The sequence below is a fragment of the Xyrauchen texanus genome, chromosome 23 (assembly GCF_025860055.1).
Source record: "Xyrauchen texanus isolate HMW12.3.18 chromosome 23, RBS_HiC_50CHRs, whole genome shotgun sequence".
In the NCBI taxonomy this organism is placed as follows: domain Eukaryota; kingdom Metazoa; phylum Chordata; class Actinopteri; order Cypriniformes; family Catostomidae; genus Xyrauchen; species Xyrauchen texanus.
Window position 1 is genome coordinate 10,940,326 of NC_068298.1, and position 23,678 is coordinate 10,964,003.

The window sequence follows — 23,678 nt, forward strand, 5'->3', positions numbered from 1 at the left end:
CTAAAGAGCAAAGCACATATTAAAGGGCAGCGGTGTCAAACGGCAAACACCCAAGAGCCTCGCTCATAACCTCTAATCCCCTGAATGTCATGCTTCTCACATCCTTGGAAGAAATTGGATGTGGGTGATAGGAAACTTCTGTGGATCTCTTTTTTGGATGGGCCAGAATCTCGATGCATTAGCTAATTAGTTCACTCTTTACCTGACTTCCTCCAATCAAAGTGAATCCAGGCAATTACAAAGAGCGGCTCCCTTGAGCGATCAGATAAGAGAGAGCTGATTGGCTCATAAGGAGAGTGAATGTTCCTGTCATCCCTCACAAGTGAAAGATCCTCATTACTCCCAAGTAGTCACAGCCTATGACTCAAATCATCCATCTGTTTAAGTAGTAACCCGTGGAGGTTACAGAGGGTCACCACTTCTATAATAATGGTTTATGAATTATATTTCAGAAATAATATACTAAATATGGTGGTTTGTGAGCTCCCCCTTCTGGAAGGAGAGAGAGGTGTTGCTGTAATAATTCCTTCAGAGAGCATATTTTAGTGGTTTGAGTGGTAATATGACCACAGTATTAAGAGATCAGTTCAGGCAGACATCTGGCTCCTGAGTGGTGAGACAGAAAAGCAGCTCAAATTCACCTGCACAAACACAATTATCCTTTCAATTAAGGACCACTGTTATGCTAATTCATTTGAACTATGCGCAACCCTTTTTTTCTTTCTTTTTTTTTTTTAAATCAGTAGTTATATAAAATGCATTGAAATGTGGATAGACCCACTGCTCATGCAGAGTACAAGAATGTTCTATTGATGGGCTTCTAATGTTCATTTTAAATAATAATAATAATGATTGTATAACATTTTTTTTTATAGTGCCATTTTAAAAATGATTGTTATACTCGCCACAAAATAATTTATCAAGATTTATGCATTTTATTTTCTTAACATTTCAAATTGACCTGAGTAGCATTTAAGAGTATTAAACAAAACTTTATAACTTTTTAACTTCAATCATTTTGTACATTTAATTCTGTTTAAATAAAAAAGATTACAAATTACCAGTTTTTGTTAAAGATTACCCGTGAATTAAATTTGATGGAAATTTGTTGTGAAATTGAAAAGTGTAAATATTTTTTGAGTATATATTGTATATTTAATATGACAGAATCAACCTAGCTGTGTATATATATATATATATATATATATATATATATATATATATATATATATATATATATATATATATTAGTTTTATAAAAAATATTTAAGCCTATTTTTAAGATTTATACATTTAAATTTCATAACAAATTTCTATCAAATTTAACTGAGTAATCCTTAAACATTATACATTTACATTTATGCATTTGGCAGACGCTTTTATTCAAAAGCGACTTAATAATCAGGATGACATATGAAGAGGACAGTCATTTAGATTTATGAATAAGGGTTAAAGGTACTCAGCCATTGTGGTTTGGATGTAATGGTTAAAAAAGGCTTTAAAAATGTCTGTCCATGCACCAAAGTGTCACTGTACCAGCTGCACATTTTCAGTTATTTACAGTGTAATAACACACATGCAATTTATTGTTCATGTGTAAGAGTTAAAAATAATTTGCTTGCAATGATGTTATTTCCACTTGCCCTTTTACAAAATTTGATCTGAGGTCCTGATGTGTTGCCCTGGTGTGTTTGAATAAAACGCCAGTGGTCATGATTCCTTTGAGATAACACATTGCCTGAATAATGATCTAAAGTCACACTTATCTTCATTACGCCTCTGACCTTTCAGAAAAAGACAGAGAAATAGAGTACCTCTGTGCAAGAGATTGTGATATTTTGAGAACTCTATTTTTATACATAACAGTCACTTAGTGTTCAAAAGGACTGGTGCTGCTTTGTTTTTTAATCAATCTGAATATGCTCCTTAATGTGACTCCTGTTTTTATTCCACCTCAGATTTAACATCGGCTTTGTATAAATGTTGTGTTCAAAAGATTTATTTTCCTTGTTTACAGGGAAAAGGAAGCTATGTGCCTCAAAAACAGATCTTATTTGTCATCATCTTTTTTCATAAACTCTTTGAACAAAACAGAACTTCAAATGAATCCCCAAAATAATGAACTAAAGTGGGCTTGTTTTCTGCAATATACCAGTGTTTTGCTAAAAGCCTGCCAGCTCACTCTAAAAGCCAGTGGGAAAACATTGAGCACTACTACTCTAAAATCCTTCAAAATATTATTCAAGTAGCAACTATATTACTTAAATAACGTCTCACTTTTACTCATTTCTGCCTCATTCTGCGTTTTGAAAGGAACTCGGTTGTTGCTACTGTCAAGGTGATACATAGAGTATTATAAAACATAAAAGGTAACAACTGGTCCTAAAAGCTATGTTTCAGAGTGCTGCATATTTATGAGTAACCTAAAGTTCCATCTTGGTTATTCTACCAACCACGAGACCTGAGGCGTGTAAAACAAGTCTCCAACTGTCACATTGATGCACATTATAAAGCAATTCAAATGTAGTTGTGTTAATGCATATGTTGTCGTCTCTGCTTAATAAGGGAAATCATGCTGACTTTAACACATCCGGAAAGTATAGCCCTTAGGTCACATTTATTAAATTTACATGAGAAAAGAATATTTTTCTAAGGGGTTATGATTTGTGACTGCACTGCCCAATAAAGATCTTAAGGATACGCAAAGATGAAATTGTCTGTGACGGCCACTTTCCGCTTGAGTAACCAGCCATTTGTGCTGATTGAAGAGCTGGTTACTTGCCTCCGTCCACAAAGTTCACCTCAAGTTAATCAGTTTGCAGATGATGACCAACATGTACAGATGATGTTACATATCTTCCAAATGCATTCTGTGTGGATCTCTAAATAAATGTATTTTCGATTCGATTACCGCATGAAGTAATTTTGACTCGTCCTAAATTTTCTAAAAACAGTCTATGGGGCAAGGCATTCTGAATGGTTTTAAAGCACAAAATGTGAAGCTTTTAATTTTCTAAAGCACTTACATTAATTCTTCTGTTAAAACTTGTGTATTATTTGAGCTGTTAAGTTTAAATGGTCATTTTTACAGTCGTTTTAGGTGTTACATCGTCATGGCAACAAAGTTGTAAAATTTGATATAACTTTACACAGAAAAGGTTAGTAATCAATTTTATCACACTAAAATCATGTTTAACACACACATTGTTTATGTCTTATGGCTATTCTTTTGAAAGAGTGAGTATTTTAACATTTATGGATTGGTCCCATTCACTTCCATTGTAAGTGCCTCACTGTAACCCACATTCTTGCCTTTTTTTAAACAAAAGAGTGGGACGAGTCGAAATTCATTTTTGTGGTAATCAACTTTATGCCACAAATGCTGTCGATTGAGCTTAACTTGTATTGAACCTGGAATATTCCTTTAACAAGTTCAATGTTTGTCTTGTGACTATACATTTAAAATGTGCAATTGCTTGCCCCATAGACTTCCACTGTGAGTGTGTTACTGTTAACTGAATATTTTGCATGTTTTCACAAGCTAAGGGATGAGTTTAAGTTTTTTGATGATAATGTACAGCATGCAACTGATGCTGTTATTGAGCCCAGACCATTCCTTCAATGGCCTTCATGGAGAAAATACTTAAAAAAAAAAAAAAAAAAACATGAAGCATTATCTGCGATGAATGGTCAAGCCAGCCGTGTGGTGTTGAATCTGTCCAGCCCTGGTGTCGATTTTGTATGGCTTCCTCTCTAAATTTTTTCACACTATCTTTTCTGTGTTGTGTACAACCAGGGATGAAAGACAAGAAAGAGAAATCTATTTTGAGACAGAGTTGAGACTGGATTTAGTCTCTGTGAGGCATATTTCAGGCTGCCCACTGATAGCGACTGTGGCCCGGGCATCCTGTGCTGGGAATAGACAGATAAAGGCTTTAGTCTACCTTATGGAGTGTGAGATAGTACTTGACCTCTATTCTCTGTGACCTCATACTGCTGGGGCGATGTGCTGGACCAGAGGTCAAAGAGAAGTATAGTCATGCTCTTACATTATAATGTGATGGAACAGTGGTACTTATATCAGTAGGCACCTCTCTCCACTGCTGTCTTCCACACTTTCTCAATGGAGGAAATGGGAGAAAAGAGGATGGTGGCTCAACTGACCATTAAGAACAATTTTGCACATGCGTTCTATAATGTTAAATCTTGAGCACCATTAGGTGTCACAGACAACAAGGAAAAAACTATACTAAATTAAATTGAAGTCCAACTAATAATATAACCACATGTGCCAAAAATAAGTAGGCTTATCAACTTTTAAAGATGATAAAACTTTGCTCTAACAGTACATGTAGCATGCTAAAGGTTGCATTTGTTAACATGCATTGGGTATCGTGCACTAACAACAATATATTTTTTCAGCATGTTAGTCTTTGTTAATGTTAATTAATAAAATACTGTTAGTTTATGTTAGTTTGTAGTGCATTAACCAATGTTAACAAATACTACTGATGATTTAAAAAATGTGTTAGTACATGTTGAAATTAACATTAATCAAGATTAATAAATGCTATAAAAGTATTGTTCATTGCTAGTTCATGTTAACAAATGTAACCTTATTTTAAAGTGTCACCTATTTTTCTTGATGTTGGCATTAAAGGCCATGCATCCAATTAAAGTTTATGGTACTTTGGCACAAGTTTAGCTGTCATTTGCTAAAGGCTGACAATTCAGGCAGATACCAACATGGACAGGTTGTGTGATACTCCAAAAAACATCAAACTATTTATTTTTGGTATAAGAAAATACAACCCAGCCTGCAATGAACATGTGTACACTTGAAATGAGGATAAACATAGTTTGTACCGACCATCAGTGTTAGATCAATTGCTCAAAGAAAGTAATCCACTACAAATGACTAATTACCTATCTAAAATTGCAATCACATTACTTATTACTTCTTCTAAAATGAATCACATTATTAGTTAGTTTTGAAGTTTTTTTTAAAGTTACTTTTGTTTTTCTGATCAGAGAATCTACTTGTTCAATGTTATGCACAAGTAATTTACTCGTTTCTCCCTTAAAATTATCGTTAGGGGGGCTCGTTATATTTCTCGTAATGTTCTAGTTATATTTCTATTATTTTAGAGATCATTTTATATTTAATATTTTATTAACAAACATATCAATATTTTATTTTAAGGACATTTTGTTTACTTCTGTATGATAAACAATTTATCATACAAAACAATATCTTGAGTAAAATCTGGGCTCTTAAAGCAAAAAGTCTGCTACCATAAAACAATACATTGTTTCTGTTATTCCACTGGGGAGCAGTGACATTGTGTAAGGACAGTCTCTTGTATTCTCCGACAGGACTACCAACTAATGCATTCTGCACTCTGATGTCATGCCAATTTGCTCTGTTTTGTCTTTCATTATGTATGCGTAAAGTGATGTTTTATATGTATTTTATTTTTGATGTGCTACTAAATTCCACTCAGGGATCTTGTATACATCCATCCATCCGGCAAAGTGTATGGTATGGATGCTGAGATCCTGACTATTAGCCAGCATATATCATAAAGCTGCATGGAAATTGATAGGGAGGTTTGGATCCACTTCATAGATTGCCTGCGTTCAGCAGATTTCCCAGCTCAGTAAAGTGAAACCATCTAAGTGATTTCTGGACAGTTAATGTATGACTCTCAGCAGGCTAACAGACAGCAGTGGAGAAGCTCAGATAACTACATTAAGGTGAGTGAGTGAGTGAGTGGTCTGAAATACATGACTCACCTTAATGGTAGACAAAACCATGAGGTCTCCATGCAGCTATGCATTAGCTTAATGTATTCAATGCTTCTGATAAATAAATGGGATCTTCTTAATATACTTAAAGGGTGAATATTATGAAGACATGTTGGAGTCATTTTCATCAATCCAAACATCCAAAGTCACCTATATATTTCCTGTGTCTTTAGTCTGTCTTGTTGTGACAGACTCTTTAGACCTTGGACAGTCCAGAGTGTGTTATATGCCAACAGAGGTCACTACAGCACAGTTCTGGAACACAGTTTTATAAAACTGTATTTGTATTTGTCTTTTCTTTAGTTGTTGCATTAAAGGAAGATTACGGGTCCAATTCAAGTTAAGCTCAATCAAGAGCATTTGTGTTATAATGTTGATTACCAAATATCAATTAATAAAAATCTCAACCTGTCCCTCCTCTTCTTTAAAAAAAAAAAAAGTAAACATTTAGATTACAATGATGCACTTACAATGGAAGTGAATTGGGCCTTTTTATTTTTTTATCCACTTTTCTCCCAATTCGGAATGCCCAATTCCCACTACTTAGGACCTCATGGTGGCGCGGTTACTCACCTCAATCATGGTGGCGGAGGACAAGTCTCAGTTGCCTCCACTTCTGAGATAGTCAATCCATTATGCACGGATTGACTATCTCAGAAGTGGAGGCAACTGAGACTTGTTGAACGGCTCGCTGTGCATGACACCACGGAGATTCCACATGTGGAGGCTTCACGCTATTCTCCGTGAACCACGCGCCCCATTGAGAGCGGGAACCACTTATCACGACCACGAGGATGTTACCCCATGTGACTCTACCCTCCCTAGCAACTGGGACAATTTGGTTGCTTAGGAGACCTGTCTGGAGTCACTCAGCACACCCTGGATTCGAACTCGTGACTCCAGGTGTGGTAGAGCTACCCAGGCCCCCTTTTGGAGGGTTTAAATGCAGAAATGTGCTTATATTCATTCTTCTGCAAACTTGTGTATTATTTGAGCCGTAAAGCTGGGTAAATCACAGTTTTTCCCCAGTTGTTTTAAGGTTTAGGCATTATGTCATAAAGGCTACAAATGGCTATAACTTTACACAGAAAATCATGCTAACACGTATAATGTTTGCATCTTGTGACTATACTTTTAAAACAGTAAGTATTTTAACTTTTACTAATTGGCCCCATTTACTTCCATTGTAAATGCCTCACTTTAAGCCAGATTTTAGTTTTTAAAGAAAAGTATTATGCCAATCAATATTATGGTGGGCGGTTATGGATAGTTCAAAAATAACATGGACATGAACTTTTTTCAACATCAAGATGTTAGTTTGAAATTTAAATGAATGTTAAATTACATTTTCGCTTAGTTGAAGTTCACATTAAAAAGACAGTCATGACTCATGTATAGTGACAAATTAATGATTAAAAGCACTATAATTCCATGCATGTAGAATAATAAAAAAATAAGAGAGAGAAAAACTTTTAGATGAAGTAGGTCTATTGCAGGAGACTGGTGTACATGACATTTCATGTGAACAATACACCATAGATGTCAGTAAACTTTATTGTGACTTGTGTTTATCCATTTAAATGTGGATTATTTACTGCACAGTGTCATGTTGTCTAAAAATCATGCTGATGTGCTGCCAGTTGATATTTACTTGCATGTCAACATAACCCAAGGTAGCCCAATTCCTTCATGAATGAAAACATCAATTCTAGCATTCTAATCATAACTCCTAAACTCTATCATGGTTTTTGTCCGACACATATGGTATTTTGGCGCGTTGGAGAGTTTCAGTGTCAAGAGCGAAAGCCGCTGCAAAGTTTTCCGTCTTATTTTTACGTAATACTTTCAGGAACACATTAAAGCGCGCGAGCGGTATTTTATCACACTGCGGGCACAATTTCACACACATTCAGAAACAAGTTCTGGAACAGCTACTTTAAAAAAGCAAGTAAGAAAAGACATTCTATATATTTAGATTACTCATCTGACTCCATATCTAGCAATGCTCTTCAGATGTCCCGCCACACACCAGTTCAAAATAGTCCGTTAATCTGTCTGCGCGCTGCTTGTAAAAATCACCACGTGCCCTTTCCTTCTCTTTTTGTCCGGTTACCGTGGATACCATCAAATCAAAGTCGCTATTGGCTGGTCAGGCGTGACGTATGCATTTAAGGAATTCCGTCAGTGTGGTGGCACGTTTCAAAACGTCGTTCCGTGTTGAGCTCGTTTGAAGTTTCTAGGGCTCATGTAGAGAGTGAAAACTTCACCTTTTTTAACACTGTGGAACTTTTAAACAGGAACAATGCACATGTTGCGTAAAAAATATTTTTCAAGGAGAAGATGTGTCACACGCAGCAAGGGACCTGACAAACATTGGCTTTCAAAATAAATCATATCGATCTTGTCGGAGCATCCCTTTTTGTTTTTGAACCTGATAAGAAAGAGGGTGAAAATTCCGACGTTGTTTGTTCATATGTAAGTGACCTTCACTCACTAACTTGTGTAAAAACTTTCAGAACTACTGTTTTGTCACTGATTTTACAACTTTTGTCACTTTTTAACTACCAAATGTCAATGATTTTGTGTATCATTTAATGGGATGCAGTGTTAATTAGAGTTAAGGGGGTGGCCCATCATGCTCTATGAGTGTCCCAGTGGGGTACATCTCCAGAAATGGCAGTGAGATTGCTGTCCAGACAGGGAACAAATACAGAAATGGAGATAACAAAGACAAGAAAAGTTGCCAGGTGTAATGCATGAGCATTACAGTATGTATTGTGTGTCATGCAAGTCAAAGGAGAGCTGCGCCATATAGGACAACAATTTAATTTCATCTTCAACTTTATTTCTAATGACTTAAAGCCATTTGACAGATGCTTTTTCCTAAAGTGATTTATTTACACTTAGCACAGTTTCAGTTCCCCTGAGGCAAACTTGAGGTTCCCAGATTTGAGGTTTTCACTCAAGGGCACAACCGTGATAATTTGTGGATCACCTCAAATTTGAAATCTATTTCTAGGTTCCAGCTCTTTGGGATCAAACTGTGTACAGCATGGTATTAAACAAGTATTAATGTGCTTTTGGGTTGTCCTGCGCTGTGACAAGCTAAAATCCATCTAAAACCATCTAGTATAATTATTATGCATGCTGTTTTTTTTTAACGAACTTCGTGACCCTTTAATGCATACCTCGACTCTTTAGTGACCCGGGACCTCATTCCACCCCATGCACTGAAATTATACCCACACCTCTATATGAATAATGTAACATTTTTATTATTATTGACAAAATTGCTAAAATATCATTTTATAACTATTTAATTAACAAAAGTGTAGAGGGTCATTAAAGTGTAGAGTTGCTTCTTTTTTCTTTTTCTTTTGCACTTCCATTAATCATATTTTTATGATTATTTAAATCTATTTGTAACTTCCTGCCGCCTCCTCCACATGACCTACGAGTTTACTGAGTTTAATGAGAATCCCTCTCATCAGCGTGCATCACTTGCATTGTTTAAAGGAGGAGGCCTGAAAGAATTCCTAAAAGTCTTAAATTCTGTTTTGATGAAGAAAGAAACTCAGATACGTCTTGGATGGCCGGAGTGTGAGAAATGTATCAGCAAATGTTCATTTTTGGATGAACTATTCCTTGAAGACATGCCAGTCTATTGCATACTGTGGCAACTCAAAAACAAACACAAAGACAATGTTAAGCTTCATTTAATGAATCAAATAGCTTTCAACTGTGTTTGATATAATGGCAAGTGATTTTCTTGTACCAAATTAGCAATTTAGCATGATTACTCAAGGATAAGGTGTTGGAGTGATGGCTGCTGGGAATGGGGCCTGTCTAGATTTGATCAAAAATTACATTTTTCAAATAGTGATGGAGCTGTTTTATACATCAGTAATGCCCTGACTGTACTTTGGGATCAGACGTATGCCACTTTGGTGAATTAAAGTACCAATTTCCTTCCGAAACAGCAAAATCTTTGGCCGCCAGTGTACTGTATATGACGGGTCGCTAAAGACCAGAGTTTGGCAAAACACCCATACATTTAGGGGTTCTTTTAGAAACGTAATATTTTTACTTTTTTTAAGTCATTGTTCACACCACAGGACCATTTCAATTGAAATTGTGAAAAACTTGACCAAAAAGAATTCATGACCAGTCACCGCACTCAAAATTTACACTTTCACACTGTACATTCACATACATTTTAAGCAACTAATATCCTGATTTTGATAATATAAGCTCATGGACATGTTATGCATCATCTACCCATATTGATATGAGTGAGTGATTTGGGACCCATATATTGTTTAAAGTGAGTTAGTCAGCACATTCAGGCATTCAATGTGCTATTCTGTTTGTTTGCTAGTGGTAGTTATGTTCCAAGATGCCTTGGATGCTGCAGGATGGGTAGAGGGTTTGACCCTTTCCCCTCCCCAGACTTTACCAGACCCAGAAGATGAAGCTGAATTGGGCCATGAAACAAAAGCTGTTATCAGCAGATATCAGCGTAGCTTGCAGATATTGGAGCCTTTCAGGATCACGCACAAGTAAGTTCTCGTGGTTATGGTTGTTAAAATGGTTGTACTGTGAGGTCTAAAAGTCTGAGACCACAAGTGAAAATACTTCTGTTTTGCACGTTTCTATTTACTATTTTGCTCTTTTGTAATTATTATAATTATCTTGTAAGAAATTATATTATTGGCATGACAAATTGAGTGAAAAGTTGAATTGAAATTTATCACAAATTTCATAGTATTTGGTTTGTCCACCAAGTTTCTTCAAAACCTGATGATTTATATTATCCCAGCTTGATATGAGAGATAAATAGCGTCTTGGGTGCTTCAATGGAATCAAAGAAATCTGACACTTTGCACGTGATGTTAAAGAGATAGTTCACCCAAAAATTAAAATGATCTCATCATTTACTCGTCCTCATGCTATCCCAGATGTGTATGCCTTTCTTTCTTTTACAGAACACAAATGATAATTTTTAGAAGAATAATTCAGCTCTGGAGGTTCATACAATGCAATTGAACGGGTGCCAAATTTTTGAAGCACATAAATGCATCATAAAAGTAATCCATATGATTCCAGTGTTTTAATCCATATCTTTAGAAGCGATATGATAGGTGTGGGTGAGAAACACATCAATATGTAAGTAATGTTTTTCCTAGAAATTCTTCTCCCTGCCTATTAGGGGGCGGTATGCATGAATAATATGAATCACCAAAAGTACAAGAAGACGGATGTGAAAGTGAAAGTTAAAGTGGAGATTGACTGAGCAGGGAGGGGGATTTATATTAAAAAAAAAAAAAAACGACAACTATCCACATCTATCATATAGCTTCTGAAGACATTGATTTAACCACTGGAGTCTTATGGATTACTTTTATGCTGATTTATGTGATTTCTGGAGCTTCAAAACTTTGGCACCTATTCACTTGCATTGTATGGACCCACAGAGCTGAGAATGATATTCTTCTAAATAAAATCTTAATTTGTGTTCAACAGAAGAAAGAAAGTCATACACATCTCAGATGGCATAAGGGTGAGTAAATGATGAGAGAATTTTCATTTTTGAGTGAAGTATTCCTTTAACATGGTCAACCTAGAAATAGTTCTGAACCTTGTATATTTCATATAACAATTTTTTCTATTCCAAAACTTTTTACTTGGGTTTGAATTAGATTTTGAATCCCAGGTTTGCAATGTGGTCTCAGACTTTTGGACCCCACTGTACAGGATGTGTTAGAATATATTTGCTATGTTGGCTTTCAGATCCAAACAACTGTGAAGAAGGACCTGATAAGAACACTCTTATCCTTTTCTCACAGACAGCAAGGTTTTTGACATAATGACTGATAAAGGGCATCTGAACCTTTTCACTGCCCTGTAAGAGTTCTGAGAGAGATGTGCAAACTGCTGTTTAAACACAAATGCATGATTCATCTTCCATTTGGCCCCTGCGATTTAAGATTTTCTTTGTCCTCCTCTGGCGTTCAAGGTTGCACCGTTCTCAAACATAGCAAATAGCACCTAGTTGACTGATGCGAGCCAAACTGTTCCTTGTTCCCAGATATCAACACCCTGTGGACAATGCTGGACTTTTCTCCTTTATGACTCTACAATGGCTCTCTCCATTGGTATGGAGGGCCCACAAAGCATTTTGTCTCAGAATGGAAGATGTATGGGGTCTGTCCTGCCACGAGGCATCGGAAACTAATTGCCAAAGGTGAGCAACCTTCAGCCTTTTTGGAAACCTGCTAATCTGTTTTGTATGGTGCAACAGAGTTCATTTATACATCTGTTTGAATGCAAGTGACCTGTAGCCAAGCCCAAGTCAGGAATCTTGACATGTTTTCCCATGGTGAAACAAATAGAGCCAATAGAAACCATCACCTGGGCTAACACAGTTGAATAGTTGATAACAAGAGGTGGGTTTGTGTTGTTGATGTGGGAATCCCTGGAGTCGCAGTGTGAAATGGTGGATGTTCACCACCCACTCTCACACAGCCTAGAGAGTTATGGCAGGTGGGTGTTATTAATAGCAGGGATTAGACATCAGATGGAGAGAGTTAGGATGCACCTTTCCCACAGGACAGTTCCTTTCTGCTAATCTGGCTCATTGACTAAAGTCAAGAGTCAAGACAAGCTCAAAGGGTTTCTTGGGGACATTAGCAACATGGAAAAGCACCTATAATCTGTAATTGCCCTTTCTCTTTAACAGCCTTCGCAGATCTGAGATTACCCATGTTTCATGAATGAATTGAAAAAAAAAAGAAATTTTGCACTGTTGATTGCTGCTCACATGGGCCTTTTGTTGTGATCAGTGATTGTATGTTATAGGTATAGTGCACCCAAAAATTGTAATTCGGTCATGATTTACACACCCTTATGTTGTTCCATGACTTACTTTCTTCTGTGGAACACAAAAAGAGATTTTAGGCAGGATGTTAGCCTTCGTTCACTTTCATTATATGGATAAAATTGCAATAGCATCTCCTTTTGTGTTTTACGGAAGAAATAAAGTCAAACAGGTTTCTAAAAATATGAAGGTAATAAATGATGACAACATTTTTATCTTTGGGTGAACTATTCCTTAACAAAAAGCTTTTTGCTTGTCTTCCAAATAGCTTGAACCAGGGGCCGGGTTCACGAAACATTCTTAAAGGAATAGTTCACCCAAAAATGAAAATCATCTCATCATTTACTCACCCCAGATGTGTATGACTTTCTTTCATCTTCTGAACTCAAATTAAGATTCTTAAAAGAATATCTCTGGAGCATAAACATTTTAGCACCCATTCACTTGCTATAGATCTACAAAGCTGAAATAATATTCAAAAAATTATAATTTATGTTCTGCAGAAAAAGAAAGTCATACACTTCTCGGATGGCATAAGGGAACATGATGAGAGAATCTTCTTTTTTTTGGGTGAACTATCCCTTTAAGAAGAAAATTATTTTTAACTATAATTTTCTTCTTAATTTCTAACTTGCGAAAAAAAGTTGCAAATGTTTGCTACTTAAAAAAAAAAAGTTAATAGATAGATACATTTATCATTACAATTTACCAGTGTTGAAGTATTGAATTAGTTATATCAGTCAAAGCAACCTCCTGAGCAGAATAGTGTAATCAGACAATGTCAAAGCCTTTAATTTTTCTTCAAAATGTTCTTAAGAATTTTTCAGGAATTTCACTTTGGAACATTCTTAAGAACTTCTTGTAATTTATCCTAAGAACTTTTTTTCTTACCAACATTTTCATGAATCCGGACCCAGTATTAGGGATTTGCTCTTTTGAATTGGGCCAGTAAGCAACCACCTAGCAACCACCCAGAACTGCCTAGCAACCACATAGCATCATGCTAACAACCACTCAGAATAACTCCGCAACCACATAGCAATGTCCTGGCAACCACCCAGAACACCCTGGCATTGCGCAGCAAGTTTCGCACGGACAAGCACCACTCAAAAAAAATTTACAAATAAACTTTTAGATTTTTCTTTGTTGGTGTAATCTAGATTCAGAAGATGAGTTTTCTGAATTTGGTAGCATATGGCTGCACCTTCTAGTTGATTTGCACTCATGTGGGCATGTTGTTGTCGGAGATCATATGTTAAATGCATTCTGTATTGAACGGCCAATATGGTGAATGTGGAAAATTAAGACCCGCCTTACAGGTAAAAGAGCCTATCACCTTTTAGATACAGATATCAACTTTCAGTCTCAACTATCAACTCATGAACACACATGTGCTTTAGCTGAACCAGCCTGAAATGTATTTTTTTTTACTTTGACCTGAGCTAACAGGCTCAATTTATGATGATACCATCGTTTCAGATTTTACTGCTGAACTGAAATATTTTAAATATCTTGACCAACCATTCTGGAATTTCGGTCTTTCCCCATTCAAGTAGAATGTAGTAGTACTTTCATGCTGATTGAAATTAGCTGTCCTTGAGTGTTCTAAAGATGGTCACCAAGTGGACTGACTTGCCTTGAAAGGGACTTTGCTCATAGGTGACGTGGGAGGAACGATACTCCAATGAGCATAAATATACATAGCACGTACACATTTTGTAAATTGTCTGTTTTCTACCATTTTTAACAATTTTATATTACTTTGTCCCCCCATCATGGATTTATTTCACTGAGCTAATCATATTGCATTCTGGGATTGTTTACCCGGGTAAGGATACACCTTAGAATTTGAACAAAATAAGGTATCTAGACCTTTTGGAACAGCTTTTTCGTCAGGCTGATGTCTAAAAATGCTGCCTCTGGAGGCAGCTCACTAGTTTTTGACAGACCCTTTACTCTCTATTACTATTACTATTAAGTGTTGCATGAAGATCAAAAATATATCCTACGCTGTTTAATCCATGAATTTTAAATGCAAAACGTTTTGTATTTTAATGTTACGTGAGTTTCAAATGACCCACACATTTAGATATAAAGACAATCATTTAAATGAAGAGATAATAATTTTGGAATGTTATGATTGGCTGATATAAAAATTCATTTTAATATTTAAATTGGCTGTGATTTAACAATTAAAAAAAATCAGCATTATTTGAATAGAGAGAGAACACACTAAATTCTTAAAGGAATGTTCCAGGTTTAATACAAGTTAAGCTCAATTGACAGCATTTGTGGCATAATGTTGATTACCACAAAAATGTATTTAGACTTTTCCCTCCTTCTCATTAAAAAGCAAAGATCAAGGTTACAGTGAGGCACTTGCACTGGAAGTGAATGTAGACAATAAAAGTGAATATGGACAATTGTTGGAGGGTTTAAACAGAAATGTGAAGCTTATAATTTTATAAAAGCATTTACATTAACTCTTCTGTTCAAATTCATGTATTTTTTGAGCATGTATTATTATCAATTTAAAGTTGTTTAAATGTATATTTTTACAGTCATTTTAAGATTTTAGGGTTTGTTGGCAGTACATTGTCATGGTAACGAAGCTGTAAAATTGGCTATACTGTATCTTTACACAGAAAGGTTAATAAGTGACTTTATCACACTAAAATCATTTTTACTCGCATATCCTTTGTCTTGTGGCTAAACTTTTGAAACAGTAAGTATTTTAATGTTCAGAAATTGGTTCCCATTTACTTTCATTGTAAGTGCCTCACTGTAACCCAAATTTCTTTTCAAAAAGTCAAAACGTTTTGTGGTAATTGTTCAAAATTATGCCACAAATGCTGTCGATTGAGCTAAACTTGTATTTAACCCAGAATATTCCTTTTATGCTAAATTATAATTAAGCAGGAAAGGTGATCTTTAACTTTTTTCATTCAATTGCCATGTTGTTTTACACACAATGTCCTCTATTCAGACTGAAGTGGTTGTGGCACGAGGAGCTGAAGAGACGGGGGAAGGATGGGGCGTCTTTATCTCAGGTGTTCTGGAGGTTCTGTCAGACCCGTATGCTGGTGGCAATCTTCTCTCTGCTCATCACCATGGTGGTGGGATTTGTTGGACCTGTGAGTTTCAGTTGGTTACAATTTTATTGTCAGATAACTGACTTAGGTTGGAGTTGACCTTTGATGCTGACCTTTGACCTGCTTTCCTTGTCCAAACCTTCACCATAACATTTAATAATACATTTGTATAATTCATGGGTCTTATCATTACCAGAAGTCACATGATTATTGTCTGTGTAGAGCTGCAGCGCTGCTATGCAGCGTAAATGCTGTAAGTGTGAAAGCACAACTTGAGACTGCTTTCCCAATTGCAATATGCTACAGACAAGCTGTGTGATATGTGCTTTAATCCTAATAAATATAAATATGCTGTGCAGCATTTTAATGAAAAATCATACATGAACACTGTGATGGTTCAGCATTCTTCTGCTTACCACCACTTATTTATGAACAGTTTGACATTAATAGATAAATCCTGAGATTCTAATTGCAGCTCATGCTGAATCAAAATTAAGTTTGTAACGGAAACTTCAAATCTAAACCAAATCTTTACTTACAACTGGTAGTAATCTACCTTATTATGGAGTGTGCCTGGATTCTCTATGGCCCAAGGGGCATGTTATTCATATTATTCATGTAATTGCCTACTGCTTCATTTCTGTTTCCAAATGAGCTTAGATCTGTATTCAACAAAAAGTGATTTGTGGTTAGGATTAAAAAAAAAAACATCCAAGAAAGACGTTTTGTATCTGATTAGTTTCACTATGAGAGGATTTATTTTTGGTGTAGCTGGGAGCTGCTGTTGGGAAGCATGGCTGTTAATTTTATTTGCCCACATAAGACCACATATGCCCCTGACAGCACTCACTTAATAGAATTATCAAGGATTACATGTTACAAAATAGCACACTTATTTCCCTTCATTAATTTGTTTAGTGTTGCTTGGGTCAGTTATTGTCTCTGCACTAGGTTTATTTATTTGCAGTACATGTTCTAAATTAACAAGTTCCTCAAATCTCATGCTTAAAGGGATAATTTACCCAAATGTACACATTTTGTCATTATTTGTTATTTCTTTATTGGTTTATTTAATGTTCCATATGACTTTCTTTCTTATGTGCAACCCAAAATTAGATGTTGTGCAGATGACTGGTTCCACATGAATAGGTGTTGAGTAAATGATGACAGAATGTTTGTTTTTGTGTGAACTATCCCTCCAATATGAGCTGTATTACTCAGTTTTCAGAGAAGGCCAAAAACATGTCCTGGGATGTTTTATATACACATGCACACACGCACAAATGACCCACACATTTATTACAAGAGGTTATAACGTTTATTCGTGGCTTATGCTGTTATCGTTTTTTATTTTTATATAACAATTTGGTATAATTAAGCTGGTATTTAAAAAGATTATTTGAATATAGCCCTCATTAAAGCTCCAAGTTGTGCATAAAAGTATATCAAGGATTACCATAAATTAAACTGTTTTCTTGCCACATATGCCTGAAGTTGTGATAGAGGCAATACTCATGTTATATTTGGCGCATTTATTTGACCAGAGGCATAAGAAGGAAAAGTGAGCATGGGTCTTTGAAAGTAATGATTATCTCATATAAACTGTGAGGACAAGTTTAGAAATGTCTTAAAGTGGGGGAAACCAACTAATTGGAATAGTTTCTGCTTTGCATTTTTTTTCTCACCCTTATGTAGTTCCAAACTCATGTGAGTTTCTATCTTCCATGGAACACAAAAGGAGGAATTTGTATAATTGTAGTGGTCACTTTTTCCCTGTGAAATTACAATGAATGCAGACTGGAGCCTTCAAACTTCAACAGTGGTGAAAAGCATCAAAAAATATCATAAGAGTGGTTCATATGGCTTCTGTGCTATATTCCATGCCTTCTGAAGCCTTAAAGCAATAGTTCACCCAAAAATGAAAATTCTCTCATTATTTTCTCACTCTCATGCCATCCCAGACTTTCTTCCTTCTGCAGAACAAAAACGAAGATTTTTAGAAAATATATTTTTGTAGGTCTATACTGGGCAAGTGAATGGTTTCAAAACTGAAGCTCCAAAAAGCACATAAAGGCAGCATCAAAGTAATCTATATGGCTATGGTGGTTTAATCCATGTCTTCAGAAGTGATCGATCGGTTTTGGGTAAGAACAGACCAAAATTTAACGAATTATTTTTATGCTGCCTTTATGTTGTTTTTTTGGAGCTTCAAAGATTTGACCACCATCCACTTGCATAGTATGGACCTACAGATCTGAAATATTCTTCTGAAAATCTTTCAGAAAATCCTTTGTGTTCTGCAGAAGAAAGTAGGGGTGAGAATCACAAGATAACTGGCGATATGATATAGTATTGGTATTTAGGTCACTATAAAATATTGTTGCGATAATTTTTTTTATTGAGATTCAAAACTACGATATATTGCGATGTTTCTCATTCGTCTTTATCGGACTTAAGGAAACAGTTTCCAAATCACCAGATGCATTGTTAAGCTAATATAAAATTGCCAGTTTACAAAACAAGGCCATTTTATTTCCTAATATTTTCTGCGATTATGTCAATGCATCTAGTCTTTCTAAAAATACTTTCTATTATTTATGAATACAATAGTAGCCTTAACACATTAAAAATATTATTTACTACACAGTTTCAATACATAAAGTTATAATAGATTTCACCTATAAGGTTAGCCTATTTAATATGATACTAAAATTTGTCAAAATACCTCAGTTAATGTTAATACTGTAAAATCGTAATACATTTTAGTAAGGGAGGGAGTGTAAAACTGATTATGCGTAAAGCGTGACAAATACACCTTCTAAGGGACTGTTGTTGAATTCCTAGATTGATTTGGCAAGATAATTTTTCCCATCACAACAATATTAATATGGAAAATTTGTAATAATAATATTGATATTTGGCGTGCAATATCACAAGGAAAAATATCACGACACTTTAACATATTGATATTTTTTCCCACCTCTTAGAAGAAAGAAAGACATACATATCTGGAATGGCATGAGGGTGAGTAAATTATGAGAATTTCTATTTTGGGGTAAACTTTCCCTTTAATGTTGAATCAGAATCAGATGTTATCTAAAGTTGGATACTTGGAAATAGAAGGTTTTCTTGTATTTTCCTATGAGAGGCACTTGATCCCCTGACCCCAGAAACAGTTAAAGGATGCTTTGATACCATCACTCACTCCTTATGTAATTTTGATTTGGTTCAAATAAAAAAAAAAAAAATTTAAAACACATACACCTGTCTCTTCCCTGAGCAAACCTTAATTGTTTGTGGCATGTTGTCCTCAGGCTCTGCTGATCCGAGCGCTGCTGGAGTATTCTCAGTGCTGAAGCTGCTGTACGGCCTGGCTCTGGTCGTGGGGATCTTCCTCATGGAGCTCACACGCTCATGGTCTCTAGCTTTCATGTGGGCTGTCAACTACCGCACCACTGCACGCCTCAGTGGAGCTGCGCTCACATTTTCCTTCCAGAAAATCCTGCGACTCTGCAGTACCAGAGACATCAGCACAGGAGAGGTAAACTGTGTGTTAAAATTCTATAAACTATTTACTACTCCACTAAGAATTGAAATAATGACAGAGCTCTTCTGGTCATGCTTTTCTTACCAAAATGAACTTGAAATCAAAATTGATCTTTATCACTTTCATAACATACAGTATGTTTCTGGTCTTATTGTGCATGATTCATCAGTTCCTGGTAATTAAAAAATAAATTATTTGAAAAATTCATCAAACATGCTCCACCTTGGCATTCCTATTTGTCTGACATAACCTTGGCTTTTATTTATTTATGTTAGCCAATAGCCAGATATCTATTTAGGCTGTTGTAGCCTGGAACAAAGCAGCCTTTCTAAAATTTTGTCAATTGGTATTGCAAGAATTTAATATGGGTGTTAATGTAACAAAAAGTGTTTGGTTATGTTACTTTTAAAGGTATCTTGTTAGAATATTGTATTACTCCTTAAAAAGTAAAGTGTTAGGTAACTTTTGCATTATTTTTGTGTTACTTTTTTCTCACAGCCACTTTCTCTTACAAATAAGCCAAGCATTGCATACAAGAGACATTACAGGTCATGCTAGCTACTGCACAACAGTCATGTAACAGGACCTGGTCGTTGTGGGAATGAGGAACCGTGGTTTAGGTATCTTCAAACTCTTTATTCGCCAAAATAAACACTCAATGGTAGGGTTTAAACACTCTAACGCATTGCACTGCTCTCCCCCTTTCCTCTGCCGTGGACCCCCTCCGCCGGACTCAGGCCAGGGAGCCATCCCCCTTTACAAAAAGGTTCCATTTGTTAACGTTATTTAACTACATCAGTTAATATGAACTAACAATAAACACCACTTTTATTTATTATATTAATCATGGATCATTTTAATTCCAACATTCATTATATTAATACATTTTCATACAATAAAATAAAAATGTGTTTATGTTAACATTAGTTCATGTACTGTGAACTAACAATGAACAATTGTATAATTTAATTTTTTAGTAACTAACTTTTTTATGTAATATCCCCTTTTCTCCCCAATTTGGAATGCCCAATTCCCGCTACTTGGTAGGTCCTCATGGTGGTGTTGTTACTCATCTCAGTCCGGGTGGCGGAGGTTAAGTCTCAGTTGCCTCCGCTTCTGAGACCGTCAATCCGCGCATCTTATCACATGGCTCGCTGTGCATGACACCGCGGAGACTCCCAGCATGTGGAGGCTCATGCTACCCTCCGCGATCCACGCACAGCTTACCACATGCCCCATCGAGAGTGAGAACCCCTAATCGCGACCACAAGGAGGTTACCCCATGTGACTCTACCCTCCCTAGCAACCGGGCCAATTTTTTTGCTTAGGAGACCTGGCTGGAGTCACTCAGCACACCCTGGATTTCATCTCGCGACTCCAGTGGTGGTAGACAGCATCAATACTCACTGAGCTACCCAGGCCCCCCGAATGGAATCATTTTTAATGCTACCAATATGTCATAAAAATGGTTTGTTTCACAAATCAAACTACTTGTTTATTATAAAACAAACATGTAGGATATCTTTAGAAATTATTAAAAAAAATTCTGTGTACACAATGGATGTTGAACATTGCTCATAGCCACTGATCCTGTGAAGCTTTTCTTATCTCATTCTCTCAGTTATGGGGAGCTGTAACACGGAGCAGTTCAGCTGCATAAGTCAAGTATTTCACCCCGTGTATCATGTCATGGCCAGTGGAAGACAAGTCTTATAATCCCTCTGCCTAAACACGGTTACAGATTTTTTTTTAATGCAGTGTGTATTAATGCATGAATCAATTGCGTTTCACTCAACTGAATGTTGACCTCATATTTCGCTAAAACATGGCTTGTATAGCTAATGTTAGCGTTAGCGAGATGATTGACAGGTGATGTCTGTATCTAAAAGGTGATTGGCTCTTTTACCTGCAAGGCGGGACTTCCTTTCTAGATTCATGGGCTATTGGTTGCCAGAGCTTTTTGGTTGGGAATTCCAATTTCTCGAAAAATTTATCTGATTACGTATCACGCGTTAATTGTAACACTGGTAACAAATATTGTAACACTAGATTTGAAAAAGAAGCATTACCATTTGAATATGTCAAGGTGCTATTGAAGATGAACTTGATGGTCATCCTCCATATACAAGTCAAAAAGCCTCCTCAAAAGTGGCGTTTCATAAGCACAGTAGTCCTCCACGATCAACTACAAACTTGTGTTCAGGTCTGACTCCATTCTGGGATAGAATACCCAGTTTTCATGATCCAAGCAATAAGATAAAATCACGTCTGCACTTCATATCGTGTTTCACTTGAAAATATGTTACAATATGGAAGTAAAATGGGTTGCAAATGCTATATTATGTTGACTTTAAATTAAATGTGACATCTCAGATAGTTCAGTTCCTTAGCCGGTGTCCTTTGCCCTGTGAGAATTGTGATTTAATTGTAATTGTGTTAGCGAGGTCTTTGTGCTTTATAACATGGTGCTAATGCGCTACCTAACTTGTGATGCTTGCCATGATCCAGGCCTTAAGTCTTTTATTGTCATTTGCACAGGTCACACATAGTGAACTGAACATTGATAGGTCATGCCTTAGTTTTGATGACTCATCCATTTGTCCTTTCAGCTGGTGAACATTTGCTCCAGTGATGGGCAGCGTCTGTATGAGGCAGTTTCAGTGGGTTTTCTGCTGGCTGGTGGGCCGCTTGTTGGAATTCTGGGCCTGTTATACAACACATATTTCTTAGGACCAGCTGCACTCTTGGGATCAGCCTTCTTCGTTATCTTCTATCCCACTATGGTAAGATAAGCACACCCAATCCACCTTAATAAACTGAATATTTACAACCATTGAATGTGGCCCAATTTTCATTCACATGAGACACAGATCTGTTTTTTGGATGACAGTATGAACAGCAAAAATCACATTGAAGTTGACATTTACAAATGTAATATCATCCACCTCCATTTGTGGAAATAAATCTAATACGTATCTAATTGTGTTGCAATGTGGCTTTACTGTGAACAGTCAGGATGTGATTCATGCAATTTGATGCTTTTATTTCATTCAATATTCTCACATTTGTCATAAATGTATTCTTGATTTACTCTTGACATGAATCATAAAAAAATCTATGAATTGCACTGTGTGCAGTATTACCAAGAAAACACAGAACATATACAGTATATTGATGTACAATGGTTACAGTAACAAAATAAATTACAATGCTAATGCATAGAATTAAAGGAATATTTTAGGTTAGGTAATACAAGTTAGCTCAATCAACAGTATTTGTGGCATAATGTTGAGTATAAAAAAAAATGATTTAGACTTTTGCTGCGTTTTCTTAAAAAAAAAAGAAAAGCTAAAATCTGTGTTACAGTGAGGTACTTACAATGGAAGTGAATGTGGCCAAACCTAACTAATCACTTTTTCAAAAGTACAGCCAAAATATGTAAACAATATGAATGTTAACATGATTGCAATGTGATAAAATCGCTTACTAAATGTTTTTGTGTAAAGTTATATCCAGTTTTGCAACTTTGTTGCCATTTTGACAATGCCGTAAAACCTAAAACCCTAATAAGACTGTACAAATCATGGTTTAAACTACTTTACAAATAATAAATGAGTGTCAACAGAAGAACCAATGTAAGTGCTTTTATAAAATTGTAAGCTTCACATGTCTGCTTTTAGACCATCCACAAATTGGTCCACATTTAAAATATCATGTGAACAACCTCAAACACACTTCGGATTTGAGCAATTAATCAGAATTGGGCACTCTTGCTTATGTTGTGCCCATAGCCAAAGTGTCTCAATACACAAACATTTCTGTGTATTGATTGAGTACATTCAGTCATTTATGTACCTTGCACTAATGTTTTAGGTCAGGAGAATTCCCTTTGAGAGGGCACAATGTAGTCTCGTCTTCACATTGAATTATTTCCCACAGATGCTGGCCTCCCACCTAACTGCATATTTCCATAAGAAGTGTGTGGTGGTTACGGACCGGCGCGTCCGGCTGATGAACGAGATTCTAGGCTGTATTAAGTTCATTAAGATGTACTGCTGGGAGAAGCCGTTTGCCAACAACATCCAAGGTGATTTGCCACTCCACTACGCCCACACAAGCAATAGCACTAAGTCAGCCACCATCATTAAACACTTACTTCCTGTTTGCCTAAGCACTTAGATCTCTCAGTCTCCCTGGAAATCAAGGGATCATCTTTGTGGCTTTGTCATTGCAGTCAAAGGAACAATCTCCAGTTTCATAAGATACTGGCGTTTCATTTGGCTTTTTTTCTCCTTGTTCCTCCATCATCTAAATGTCCTGAGAGTCCTTGAGATTTAAGATGAATTTATGAAGC

General features: G+C 36.1%; 1 pseudogene; it reads left to right on the forward strand.

Annotated features, from left to right (window-relative positions):
* The first annotated feature begins 10,194 nt into the window (after positions 1–10,194).
* LOC127663304 (ATP-binding cassette sub-family C member 5-like) overlaps positions 10,195–23,678 on the forward strand; it is a 36,094-nt pseudogene continuing 22,610 nt past the window's right edge.